General features: G+C 37.5%; 1 pseudogene; it reads left to right on the top strand.

The window, feature by feature from the left end:
* The first annotated feature begins 13,842 nt into the window (after nucleotides 1-13,842).
* LOC121140279 lies at nucleotides 13,843-14,782 on the top strand (annotated as a pseudogene).
* Nucleotides 14,783-15,206: the final 424 nt, after the last annotated feature.

The raw sequence follows: 15,206 nt of genomic DNA, 5'->3' as shown, positions 1-15,206 counted from the left end.
AGTGGAACACTTATCCACTGCTGGTGGGAGTGCCAACTTGTACAGCCACTATGGAAATCAGTATGGAGATTCCTCAGGAAAATGGGACTCAGTCTACCACAAGACCCAGAAATTCCACTTTTAGGCATATACCCAAAAGATGCCCATTCACACAACAAGGATGTCTGTCCCACTATTTTGAAAGCAGCATCATATGCAATAGCTAGATCCTGGAAGCAACCTAGATGTTCCACAACTGAAGAGTGGATAGAGAAAATTTGGTACATTTACACAATGGAGTATTACTCAGTGAAAAAAAACAATGAAATCTTGAAATTTGCAGGCAAATGTATGGCACTAGAGGAAACCATCCTGTGTGAAGTAACCCAGAAACAAAAATACAAACATGGTGTATACTCACTCATGTATGGATTTTATAATTGGATCAGGGGAGTGTCAGCCTATAATCCCACTGCCAGTGAGTCTGGGGAACATGGAGGTTCCAAAGAGAGATGCATGATACCCTATAGAAGTGGAATGAGGCAAGGTCTCCTGAGCAGATTGGGAACATCGGGGGAGGGGAGAGAGAACCAGGAAAAATTGAGGGGGATAAGAGGAGGGGTGAAAAAGCATGGGGGGCAGGAAGGTTGAGTCGAGGAAGAATAGAGGAGAGCAGGATGAGAGATACTATAATAGATCGAGTCATTATCGGCTTGACGAGAAAGCTGACACTAGTGAGATCTCCAGAAATCTACAAAGACAACAGCAACTGGAAAACTAAACAATAGTGAAGAGACTACATTAATAGCCCCTACTTGATGAAAAGGTTGATGACAACTTTATATGCTATCCTAGAACCTTCATCTAGTGACTGATGGAATCAAAGACAGATGCCCACCGCTAAACACTGAACTAAAGTACTGGAACCTAGTGACAGAGATGGAGGAATGATGAGTAAAGGGGTCAAGACCATGATGGTGAAACCCACAAATACAGGTGACCAGATAAGGGGTAGCTCTTGAATCCCAGACTGATGCCTGAGAGGCCAACAGGACTGATCCAGACTCTATGATTCCAGTGAGAAGTCCACAGAAATCACTGGAGCCCTTGGTAGTAGATCAGTGTTTACCATGGTGTATGAATGATCTATTGGAGCCCATTCCAAATACAGGGATGCTTTCTCAGGCTGACCAAATGGGGAAAGTCCTAGGTCCTGTCGTGTATGAAATGACAGACTTTGGAGATCTTCCTAAGGAGGGCCTCACCCTCCCTGTGAAATGATGTGGGAATTGGGTGGGGGGGCTGGGGGGCTCGTGGAGCAACAGGGGAGAAGGGGTGGGATAGGGAGCTGAGATTGACATGTGAAGCATTAATGTTTCTAATTTAAATAAAAACACATAGTGAGGAAAAAAAATATTTTCCTAGCTTCGAACCAGTGGGATGATTTGAAATTTCTTCGCATGGCAAAGAAGTTAGTGCAATTTCAATTTGCAAATTATTTCCAGACCTTTCAACTTAATCTTTAAATTATTCTAGTTAATATTGTCCAAGACCAAATGGAACTAACATATTCCAAAAATTCTTTCCTAAACTAGTTATCTGCTTCATATAGCTCATGTTATGATTTTACCTGTTTTATAGGTTAAATAAACTACATTTCAGAATAGAGAAATAAGCAGACTAACATAGTGATAGCTGATAGTCATGTTCACATTATTTCAGATTTAAGATAGACACTCTTAAACTTATCCAATGGCATAAAATGTAGTTTGGGGTTAGAAAGTTCTCATGTTTTTTTTTTGTTTGGGAGCTGCATCTTATACCTTCATACATAGAGTGTTGATTATCAAACTATGTTGTGAGCATCTAATGTAGAAATAAATCCAATTTGGTAATATAATACTTGACTAAACTTCTTCTCTTGACATGTGCTTTCTCAGTTTGATTTGTTTTATTGAGTTTCTTTTAGCATTGGACTTGTCATGTTCCTGAAATTGATCATATTTAGTTCTATTCAAGCAATTTAATTCTCAGTCTATGGTAATATTACCTCTTCAATTCATTAAATCTCATAATTATTTAAAAACGAAGAGGTACACCAATTTGAGCGCAAATATCTTTTTACTCCATATCCTGTTTTTTTAACTTAGACCATATTCTTTAAGATTAATTTTAAATGTGTAATGCATATGCATTTAATGTATAAACCATTTTAGTTATGTTGCAAACACTGTCACTAATTCTACTAAAACTTATTAGTGCCAATTTAATGTAGCTGTTTAAAAAAGTACAATAATCTACACTAAACAATTTTACTTTTTTAAATTTAATATTATTTTTATTATTTCACTTTCTATACATGTTACTCTCAGTTCCCTCTCCCTCTCCTTCTCTCCCAGCTCCCCAATCCTCACAACCCCCCACCCCACTCCATTACCCATCTACTCCCCAGGGGGGTAAGGGTTTCCATGAGTGATTTTCGGAGTCTGTCATATCATCCTGGACAGGGACTAGGTCCTCCCCCATGTATCCAGCCTGAGAGAAAATACCTTCATGTGGAATGGGTACCCAGAGTCTATTTTTATGCCAGGAATAAATACTGATTTACTCTCCAAGGTCCCTTAGATTGCCGAGGCCTCTTCTCTGACACCCAGGTTGGGGAGGGTGTCTGGATCAGTCCCATGCTGGCCTTTCAGTCATCTCTCTGGGGTCCATGCTTTCCCCCTTGTTTAGGTCAGCTGTCTATATGGGTTTCATCAGCCTGGTCTTGATTACTTTGCTTATCACTCCACTTTGCAACTGAGTTCCAGGAGTTCAGTTCAGTTTTTAGCTGTGGGTATCTGCCTCTGCTTCCGTCAGGCACTGGATGAGGGTTCAAGGATGACATATAACGTAGTCATCAATCTCATTATCAGGGGAGGGCATTTAAGGAAGCCTTAATGCCAGTTGGTGTCATTCTTGTAGATCTGTGAAGATCTTACTTGTCCTATATCTCTCCTCCAATTATAATGGCTCCCTCTATTATGGTATCTCTCATCATTCTCTCATCTCTTCTCTGCCTACTCTCCCTTGTCCTCCACTCCACTCCTCTTCTCACCCTTTCTTTCTCCCTTCTCCCTCTCTCCTCCTCTCCCCCTGCTTCCAATCCAATTATTAGATCTCCTCTCTCAACACTTCTCCTAGTTAATAATGCATATATCTCTTAGTGTCCTCCCTACATCCCAGATTCTCTGGCAATGGGATTGTAGGCTAGCAATCCCCTGTTCCATGTCTAAAATCCGTATATGAGTGAGTACATACCATGTTTGTCTTTTTGTGATTGCGTTACCTCACTTGGAATGGCTTCTTCTACTGCCATCCATTTGACAGCAAATTTCAAGTTTCCATTTTTTTCTGTTGAGTGGTACTCCACTGTGTAAATATACCACATTTTCTCTATCCACTCTTCAGTGGAGGGACATCTTGGTTGTTTCCAGGTTCTGGCTATTACTAATAATGCTGCTATGAACATAGTTGAGCAGATGTCCTTATTGGATGAGTGAACATCTTTTGGGTATATGCCTAAGAGTGGAATTTCTGGATCTTGTGGTAGGCTAAGTTCCATTTTCCTGAGGAATCTCCATAATGATCTCTGAATTGGCTGTACCAGTTGGAAATCCTACCAGAAGTGGAGATGTGTTCCCATTTCTTAACATCCTATCCAGCATAAACTGTCATAAATGTTTTTGATTTTAGCATTTCTGATGGGAGTAAAATGATATTTCAGAGTCGTTTTGATTTGCATTTCCCTGATGTCTAACGATGTTGAGCACTTTCTTAGGTGTCTCTCAGCCATTTTAGATTCCTCTATTGAGAATTCTCTATTTAGTTCTGTACCCAATTTCAATAGGATCCTTTGGTTTGGAGACTTACATTATGAGTTCTTTGTAAATTTTGGAGGTCAACCTTCTGTCAGATGTGGGGTTGGTGAATATCTTTTCCCATTCTGTGGTCTGCCATTTCATCTTGTTGACTGTGTCCTTTGCCTTGCAGAAGCATCTCTATTTCAGGAGGTCCCATTTATTAACTGTTGATCTCAGTGCCTGTGCTACTGGTTTTATGTTCAGTAAACAATCTACTGTACCAATTTTCTCAATGGTACTTCCCACTTTCTCTTCTATGAGATTCAGTGTGGCTAGATTTATGTTGCGGTCTTTAATCCATTTGGACTTAAGTTTCGTCAGTGGTGATAGTTATGGATCTATGTACTGTCTTTTACATGCCAGCCTCCAGTTATGCCAGCAACATTTGTTGAAGATGCTTTCTTTTTTCCATTGTAAACTTTCAGGTTCTTTGTCAAAGATCAGGTGTTCAAAGGTATGTGCTTTAACATCAGAGTCTTCAATTCAATTATGTTGGTCTACCTGCCTATTTTTGTTCCAATAACACACTGTTTTCAGAACTACAGCTCTATAGTAGAGCTTTAAGTCAGGGATGGTGATGCCTCCTGAAGTTCCTTTTTCACTCAGGGTTGTTTGGCTATACTGGGTTTTTATTTTTCCATATAATGTTGAGAAATGTTCTTTCAAGTTCAGTGAAGAATTGTGCTGGGAGTTTGATAGGGATTGCATTGAATCTGTAGGTTTCTTTTGGTAAGACTGCTACTTTTATTATGTTGATTCTACCTATCCAATACCATGGGAGATCTTTCCATTTTCTTTTCTTTTTAAATTTCTTTCTTTAAAGACTCAAATTTATGGTCATACAGGTATTTCACCTATTTGGTTAGAGTTATCTCAAGATATTTTATGTTGTTTGTTGCTATTGTAAATGGTGATGATTCTCTGATTTCTGTGTCAGTCCATTTATTGTTCTATATAGCAAAGCTATTCATTTTTTTGAGTTAATTTTTTATCTTGCCACCTTGCTGAAGGTGTTTATCAGCTATAGGAGTTCCCTGGTAGAATTCTTTGTGTCATTTATTGTCGCACCTGCTGTGCGGCCTGCATCTGAGAATGTAGCGAGGTGGTCTGGATAGATGACACAGAGACCAGTCGGTTGCTTTAAGAGAAACTTTATGCTTCCCAAGTCAGCTTAGGAGGAGACTCCAAGTCCGCTTAGGAGAGAGAAGTCTCTCAGGAGAAGTCTCTCCAAGAAAAAAGAGCTTCCCTTTTTAAGGACTTCTGTCATCCATCTACATACAATTCTTTCCAGACTTCTCACCCTCCTGGCTGGTGGTTTAATCTCCAGCCCCAGAATCCGGAGAGACACAGCAGGGGAACAGGAAGAGGCATCTAGCCCTAGCTGTAGGGGGTGTAAAAGTCATGGTATCTCAGTGAGCAGTGAGCGAGCCCTTATCTGAGCCCTATCAAGAGCTTTATAGCACTGAATTGTTTTCAGTAAACATTACACAGCTGCCTGCTCCCAGGCTGAAGGGGAAGTGGGTTTCTGCTCAAGGTCTGGTGTCCCCACAATTTATGTCGACTATCATGTATCATCTGCAAATAGTGAAACTTTGAATTCTTGCTTGCCAGTTTGTATCCCTTTGGTCTCCTTTTGTTGTCTTACTGCTCTAGAAAGAACTTCAAGCACAATATTGAACAGATATGGAGAGAGTGGACATCCATGTCTTGTTCCTGATTTTAGAGGAATCACCTTGATTTTCTCTCCATTTAATTTGATTTTGGCTGTTGGTTTGCTGTATATAGCTGTTATTATGTTTAGGTATGTTCTTGTTATTCCTGATCTTTCCAAGAAGCTTATAATAAAGGGGTGTTGGGTTTTTTCAGAGGCTTTTCCAGCATCTAGTGGGATGATCATGTGGTTTTTCTTTTGCAGGTTTTTTTATGTGGTGGATTACATTGATGGATTTTCACATGTTGAGCCATCCTTGCATCACAGGGATGAAGGCTACTTGATCATGGTGTGTGATTTTTCTGATAAGTTCTTGGATTCTAGTTGCCAGTACTTTATTGAGTATTTTTGCATTAATGTCCATGAGGAAGATTTGTCTGTATTTCCCTATCTTGGTTGTGTCTTTGTGTGGTTTGGATACTAAGGTAATTGTAGCTTCGTAAAAAGAGTTTGACATTTATTCTTCTGCTTCTATTGTTTGGACCAATTTGAAGAATATTTATATTAGTTCTTGAAATTCTGGTAGAATTCTACACTGAAGCCATCTTGCCCTGAATTTTTTTTGGATGGTAGTATTTTTATGGCTGATTCGATTACATTTGGGGTTATAAATCTTTTTAAATTGTTCATCTGTTCCTGATTTAAGTTTGGTAAGTGATATCTCTTGAGAAAATTGTCCATTTCCTTTGAATTTTTGAATATTGTAGAGTACAATTTTTCAATGTACGACCTCATGATTCTCTGGATTCCCCAGTGTCTGTTGTTATGTCCTTTTCACTTCTGATTTTGTTAATTACCATGTTCTCTTTTAGTCTTTTGTTAGGTTGGATAAAGGTTTTTCTATCTTGTTGCTTTTCCCAAAGAACCAGCTCTTTGTTTCATTGATTTCCTGTTTTATTTTCTTTGTTTCTACTTCATTGATTTCAGCTCTCAATTTGATTATTTATTGGTGTCTATTCCTCCTGGGTGGATTTTCTTCTTTTTGTTCTAGAGCTTTCAAGTGTTCTCCAGTTTTTTTCATGTGGGAACTTAGTGCTATGAACTTTCTTCTTAGAACTGATTTCAGAATGTCTCATAGGCATGTAGTGTCTTTGATTTCTTTCTTTATTTCTTCCTTTACCCAGGAATAATACAATTGAGCATTGTTCAATTTCCATGAGTTTGTGGGGTTTCTGCAATTTGTGTGGAAGTCTGTGGTGCAAGGCTATGTTTGCTGGCTATAAGCGAGGCCTCCAGAACCAGACATAGCACACAGCTCTTCTTAAAATGGAAGGTGTTTATGCCTGAGATGAAACTGAATTCTCCATGAGCAAGAGATGTGCTCAAGTGTATAAAGCAAAAAACAACACACTGACGCCCAGAGACAAACCAAACAACGGCATTGACCCTGGATTCAGGAGGTGTGGCTATTATTTTATCTTAGCAGATGATGATATGAAAACCTGATTCAGTGTTCATTACCAACGTCATGGGTTATGCAGTAAAGGACAATTATGATATTTTTCGTATGTATTTGTGTACCATGCTCATGGTTAGTATGTTAATGCAAGTAATCACATGAAGGAAGCATGGAAAACATACAGATCATAGACAAACTGTACAAATGATTCAAAAATTAGAGTCAAAAATTCAGGAAAAAGGGGACTTAGTTAATAAAATGGATAACTTGGAATTTAATCACAACAACCTTCGAGAAACATTTAATTCAATAGCCACTACATTTATGGCTAAGATGGAATCTAGCCAGGAGGAACTTTCCAAATTAGCAGGGTCAATTCAATCTGTGTCTGACAAAAACAACCATCTTGCAGACAGACTATGTTTTGTGGAAGAGAAGATAGATGCCTTTAGAGCCCTTAGGGGTGATGGTATGAAAAGCTTGGAATCACACTTAACTGAACAGTACAAGGAGAGTATTAAGTCAGAACCATTTTTAATACAGGAAATACAAGACATGAGAGATGACATGGTCACAAAATTTCAATGTTTAGAAGATTCACCATCTGAAACATCAGACGCTGAGGCACTAGATGCTAGATGACCAGGAAATGAAAGAAGCATATCTACTAGACATCCAAGAGACCTTTCTAAGGTGGCTTTTCCAGTAACTATGACAGAAAGGCCAACATCACAGAGGAACCAAGCTGGTTCCACTACACATGAATGGGAACCTATTCCAATGAAAGAATTAAAGGAAATTAAGCAAGCTATGGTGGCTTATGGAGTACATAGCCCTTATGTTAAAGAGTTATTAAGCACCTGGGCAACAAACAATGAAATCACTCCCTCAGATTGTAATAATTTAATATTAGCAGTACTGGACCAGTCTTCCCAAATACAGTGGAAATCTTTGCAGAGACAGAAAGCCAAGAACCTCAAACTTCAAGGTTTAAAGGACAGTTTTAAAGCTTCACAAAGTAAGATTTTTGGGGAGGGATAATTTTCTGACCCACATATCCAGGCTGGTTATGATGCGCATACATTTCATTTATGCAGAATAGCGACACTGAATGGTTTACATAAGGTTCATGAACCAGTAAGAAAATGTGAATCATATTCAAAGGTGATACAGGGTCCAAAAGGAAGATTCTCTGAATTCTTACACAGATTATCCAGAGCAATAGACTTACAGATAACTGATACAAATATTAGTCAACTTCTTATAGAATCTTTGGCCTATAAGAATGCAAACCCACAATACAAACAGATGCTGTATTCATTAAAGATCAGATCAGCACCATTGGAGGAATGGCTCTTGTATACAACTAATATTGAGATAAAACATGGCCTAAACATGAAGAGATACAATCTTGGGTTGGAGAAACAATCTCCAGAAATTTCAAAAGAAATCAAAACCCTAAATGTTTTAATTGTGGTAGACTAGGACATTTGAGTAGCAACTGTAGACAAAGCATTCCTAGAAATAATGCTTCTACCAGGAATGCTTCAAACAGAAGGCCTCAGCCTTCTGGTCTCCACAAGAAGTGCGGCAAAGACAGACACTGGACCAAAAAATGCGGGTCAACCACAGACAGACAAGGTAAGCTTTTGCAGCAGGCCACTAGATTAAAGGTGGTTTGGTCTTTCCCAGTAACAGTGGAGGACAGCCTCTCTTGGGACAATTATAAAATCCACAGCCTATTGTAAAGACTGATGGCATTGTGGATAACAGAATAGTTATTGAGGAGGAGCTAGTTGATACTGGATGAAACAAAAACATATATTCTGGCAAACTTCTATACATGATCACAGACCCAAACTACCTGTAAAAATTAATAATGAAGTATTTCACGGGGTCCTAGACACTGTCACAGATATAACAATAACTACTTAAAAAAACTGGCCTTTAAGAATTTCTTGGAATTGGTACCTTATCTCATGTGAAACAAAGTACCAGATGGATAGAATGTATTGGACCAGAAGGGCAGGGAGAAAGTTTGAGGCCATATGTTGCAGATATTTTTATGAATCTCTGGGGTCATGATTTATTACAGCAATGGAAAACCCAAATAAACATTCCTCCTATATCAGATATGAATCATAGACAAGCTCATGATAGTAGAAAAATATTGTAAGGCATTAGTGAAAACAGATACCAAACATAGAGGCTGTACAGAAACAGGATGCTAATGCCAAACCTACAGAGTAACCAAAAGCTCTACCCTTAAAATCGCTAACAGATAAACCTGTGTGGGTAGGTCAATGGCCTATGACCTCTGAGAAGTTAGAGACTTTAGAGAAGTTAGTTCAGGAATACCTAGATGTTGGACATATTGAAGAATAAACTAGTGCTTGGAATTCACCTGTTTTTGTTATCAAGAAGAAGTCTGGGAAATGGAGAATGGTTGCTAATCTCAGAGCCATTAACAAGGTAATTCAGCCTATGGGCTCTTTACATACTGGGATGCCACTATCTTCTCTAATACTTAAGGATTGGCCAATTATATTCATAGATTTAAAAAATTGCTACTTCACCATACCATTACAAGAAAAATACAGAGAAAAGTTTGCCTTCATTGTACCTGCCTATAGCAATTCTCAACCAGTATGGAGATTTCAGTGGAGGGTGTTGCCACAAGGTATGTTAACTAGCCCGACTATGTGTCAGTATTTTGCACATAAACCTCTGGAAATAATTTGTAAACAATTTCCACAATCATTAATATATCATTATATGGATGACATATTACTGTCTGATTCAAATAAAGATACTTTGGAAAAGATGTTTAAAGCAGTAAAGGAAACTTTACCGTTCTGGGGATTACAAATTGCCACAGAATAAAATACAAATAGGAGATTCTATTAATTATTTAGGTTATAAAATAGACTCACAAAAAATTAAACCACAAAAAGTAAAGATCAGAAGAGATCATTACCAGTCTCTTAACGATCGGCAAAAACTACTAGGAGAAACCTCTCAATTAAATACAATTATTGGAGTAGAAGGGCATGATTTAAAACATCTAAAAATGGCCTTAAATGGAGATAAGTCCTAAATAGTTCACAAGTACTATCTGCTGAGACTAAAAAGGAATTAGAATGGGTAGAAAAGATAATATAAATTGTTAAATGAATTTTACATCTCTGAATATAATTCAAAAATCTGACAATTATCATCATCATCAAATACTACAATTCAATGTTCAGTATGAGAAATGACTGACCTGAAGCACTGCCAATTGCATCTGGTGTGATGTGCTATCATAGTAACAGGTCATAACTGAAACTCACTATGTCTGAAAATGTTTCAATGTAACAATGAAGTATCAGTTGGTAGATAAAATATCATGCTGAAAAATCAGTTACCCACATAGTGGTTTCAGTTGAATGTATAACTTACAGGCTTCTCATATATATTAGTTAATTTGTCATCAAATATTGAAGTTCATTAGTATTTGCCTGATTTGGTTTCTCTTTGTATAGTGATTCATTTTCAGCTGGACTCAGAGAAATGTTAATTAAAAGAAAATGCTATAGAAGTTCTCTATATTAAGTCATATAATTGTATTTTACCAAAGTTTACTAATAGCAGTGGAATGCACTTGAGGTCTAATTAGACAGGAGTCAGAAAATTCAGAGATTCACTGCTATCAGGGCACATTGGCAATCTGTGATAAGCTCCAGAGAAAGTCATTATCCAAAGGAGACATTCATAATCAGCAATGATTTAGCATACCTGAGCTAGTTGACATTTTTACCCTTACAGCTTTATGTCTTGAGGAACAAATAGCTACCTGGGGCCCAGGACATTGAATTTGTCAGACAAGTTGATAGGTGAGATGAGAGTTATATATTTTGTAAAGGAAACATTATATAAACACCCACTCTACCAGCTATTCTAGATTTGTCTTTACTCAGAGTGGTAAACAATATGTATGGATAACTGTCAATTCCACTCCAGTAGAAATAAATGTATCCCAGATTTTTTCCTTATATTTAAATTAGTAAAAATCATACTATGTATTAACTTTTCCATTCTAAATTTCCTCTATTAATATGATAATTCAAGGGTTTCCCTAAGATATTTTAAAAATTAAAAAAGTTGTTCATTTTTGAAACAATCTCATAACAAAGGCTGGTCTAGAACTTGTTATATGACAGAGAGTGGATGTGAGTTTTGATGCTTCCATCTCCCAACTCTGGGACTGCAGGTATGCAAAACTCTGCCAGGATAAAACACGTCACTGAGCATTACATAGCATTCCAGTTGATCTGCAATATTTGCAAGCACACTACTGCAATGTCTGATTGTTCATATGATTTCTAAATAATCTCACTCCTTGGTAAATGCAAATAAAATATTCCTATATAATGTTTACCTTTTTGGTTTTGTTTGTTTTTATGAGACAGAGTTTACTGTTCTGTAGATCAGGCTGGCTTGAACTGAAAGTGATACACATGCCTCTGCCTCCTGAGTCCTGGGATTAAAGGCATGGGCCATTATCGCCTGACTCCATGTTTGTTTTGTAAAGATATTTATTTTAGGGTTATTTCTAGGTTTAATATTGGAAAATTGTAAAACAAAGCTAAAACAGTTTTAATTTCTCCAAGTCAGGGTTCTCAATGCTATGAAACTTTAACACAGTTACTCCTCATGTTGTGATAACTTCCAACCAAAAAATTATTTCATTGCTACTTCATAACTATAATTTGTTACTCTTATGAATATCTGATATGCAGTATTTCTAATATGTGACCCCAAAAGCATTTTGGCCCATATGTTGAGATCACTGTTCCAAGCTATCATCTTGGGTATGTGTCTTCCTCTCTCTCCAGACATGTTGATTCAAGTAAGAGATCAGTGATGCTCCAGCATGTCATTCTCACAAATGTGTGAAAGTTTCATCTTGAATAACAAAAGCAGAAGTACAATATCCACTTTATTTTATTTTTTGTTTTATCGAGACAGGGTTTCTCTGTGGCTTTGGAGGCTGTCCTGGAACTTGCTCTGTAGACCAGGCTGGTCTCGAACTCACAGAGATCCACCTGCCTCTGCCTCCCGAGTGCTGGGATTCCACTTTAACATAGAAAATATGAAATGCATTCTTTTTTTTTTTTTTTTTTTGGTTTTTACGAGACAGGGTTTCTCTGTATTGTTTAGGAGGCTATCGGTCCAGCCCGGCCTCGAACTCACAGAGATCTGCCTGCCTCTGCCTCCCGAGTGCTGGGATTAAAGGCGTGCGCCACCACTGCCCGGCGTGAAATGCATTCTTTAGATATGCTTTCTTATTTCTTGGGAAATATATGTCACAATGTATTTCATATATTCTACAGTTAATTTTATATCCTTATTCAAAAGTGATGTATGGTGCAAGATATGAGTGACTTGTAGAGAACTGAGAACATGAAGATTAAAACTACATAGAAATAGGAATGATAAATGTTTTCCTAGATAGATGAACTTTAATGACAAAATGTCATCAAATGGAATCACTTGAGGCTATCAATATAGACATTTTATAGTCTTCATATAGGCAAACATGCATATACATATAAATACATATGGGTTAAACATATATTTACTGAGTAACTACCAAATAGATACTAGTTCATAGTAATTATCATATATGTGTAGATAAGCATGTTATTTTATCTTATGTAGTAGACAGTTTTTTTTGTTTTCATTTTAAACTTCCAGTTTAAAATAAGTGTTTCTTTTCCACAGTAAGTCTTCATGTATTTGAAAACCTAAATAAAATTATTTTCCAAGTCAATTGAAACTATGTATTTATTAAAGATGATTATTCTATATTGGTTGCCCCAAAACAAATGATATATATACAGTGTATAATTATATATTATATGTAATATGTATCAATTTATATATTAAATATTAATTGATGCATAATTATAACTTTATATATTATGTATGCATTATGCATTCTGTTATATATTTGGGGATATATTAGATATCAATTAATGCATATTTACGTGTTATATATTTATACGTTATATATACTCAATATAATTTGGTATTCGGCAACCAATTTAGGATAATCATCTGTAATATACATTATATGCACATCTACATTCATATATGTGTTTGTGTGTGTGTAGAAACATTTAAAGGAAAGAGGCTATGATAAAGAAATAGTTGGGGAACATAATTTGAAGAATAAACTATATTTGTAGCCAACAATTAACTGCATGGAATGTGAATAGCACAATAATTCTTCTTATTTTTTTAAAGTTACTTTTCATTTAATATATCAAAGCTAGTTCTCTCTCCCTCCCCCTTTCCCACCCCTAGTCTTCCCCCCTTCCTATTCCTCATCTACTTCTTAGAGGGGTAAGACCTTCCTTGGAGAATCAACAGAGTCTAGCACACCAAGTTGAAGCATCAACAAGCAACTCCCCCATATATAAAGGCTGAACAATGTATCCCAAGGTAGGAAATGGGCTTCAAAAAGTAAATTCATGCAAGTTGGATAGGTCCTCGTGTCACTGCTAGGCCATCACCAACAGATCAAGCCACATAACTGTCACCCAAATTCACAGGGTGTAGTTTGGTCTTATGCAGGTTCCCCAGCTGGTGGTCCATAGTCTGTGAAATTCCACTAGCTCCTGTCAGCTCTCTGTGTGGTTTTCACTATCATGCTCTTGATCCCCCTTGTTCAATTGATCCCTCCACAGTTACAGAAAGCAGTATTGCTGTGGTGTGAACATCAGATGACAAATACATTCAGGATTAATTAACTACCTTTATGTTTTTGTAGGGAGTTCAGATCTTGAGAAGGTGTTATTTCCTGAATGGAGCTCCACAGGCCTCAGAGTAATGTGGTGGAATTTGTTCTCTTCAGACTCATGCAGAATCCGTGCTTGCAGAAAATACCGTTCATTGTCTTTTTGCTTGTTTTCCTATTTACCGTGTTGGCTAATCTACTTGTTGTCATCACTATCTCCTTCAGCCCCACCCTTTCAGCACCTATGTACTTCTTTCTCACTTACTTGTCCTTCATAGATGCCTTCTACACCTCTGTAATCACCCCCCAAAATGATAGTTGCCATACTGTACCAGAGGAGAACCATATCTTTGGGTGGCTGTCTGACTCAGATCTTTGTGGAGCACTTCCAGGGAGGATAAGAGATTATCCTTCTCATTGTTATGGCCTATGACTGATATGTGGCCATATGCAAACCTCTGTATTACATCACTATCATGCAACAAGGGCTCTGCAGACTCCTGGTTTTGATAGCCTGGGTTGGAGAAATCCTGCATGCCACCATGCAAATATTTTCTATGATCAATCTGCCCTTCTGTGGCCCCAATATCATTGAGCAATTCATGTGTGATCTTTTCCCTTTGTTGAAACTTGCTTGTAGAGACACCCACAGGCTGGGCATGATAGTGGCTGCCAACAGTGGGGCCATGTGCTTGCTCATATTTACCATGCTCTTTATCTCATACATAGTTATCCTGCAATCCTTGAAATCTCATAGTTCTGCAGGGAGAAATAAAGCCCTCTCCACGTGCGGCTCTCACTTCACTGTGGTTGTTCTCTTCTTTGTGCCTTGCATATTTATTTACATGCGCCCTGTGACCACCTACTCTGTGGACAAGCTGGTGACTGTGTTCTTTGCCATCATCACTCCCATGCTAAACCCCATCATTTACACAGCAAAAAACACAGAGGTAAAGAATGCTATGAAGAGTTTGTTGAAGAGGAGAGTAACAACCTGTTCCACATGACAAGAAGGCTGTGATGCAGATAAGCCACTGGCATTGTGTTTCTGGTAAATTGTAAAAGAGAATTTACAAATTTCACAGGTAGTTAGCAAATAATAAAAGTAAAACTTCCCACAACAGTGTTTTGGGGCACTTAATAGCTTCATAGCCTTCTGTGTAACTTTAAAAATATTTAGTGTGTGTTTTCATGCCTAAAATATTAGTATCATTAATATTCATAAAATATAAATATTAATATACACTTTTAATAATTTTGGATAATTTCTTTTTTTATTTTAAATTTAAATTTAAATTAGGAACAAGGTTGCTTCACATGTCAATTCCAGGTCATTCTCCATTTCCCTCTCTCCTCCTGTGCCCTCCCACCAACTCCCATCAATTCCCCAGGGAGGGTGAGGCCCTCCATGGGGATGTCCATAGTCTGTCA

Source organism: Mesocricetus auratus, unplaced genomic scaffold (genome assembly GCF_017639785.1).
Source record: "Mesocricetus auratus isolate SY011 unplaced genomic scaffold, BCM_Maur_2.0 Super-Scaffold_100004, whole genome shotgun sequence".
Classification (NCBI taxonomy): domain Eukaryota; kingdom Metazoa; phylum Chordata; class Mammalia; order Rodentia; family Cricetidae; genus Mesocricetus; species Mesocricetus auratus.
Note: the sequence above shows the minus strand (reverse complement) of the source record. Positions and strands in the feature narration are given on the sequence as shown.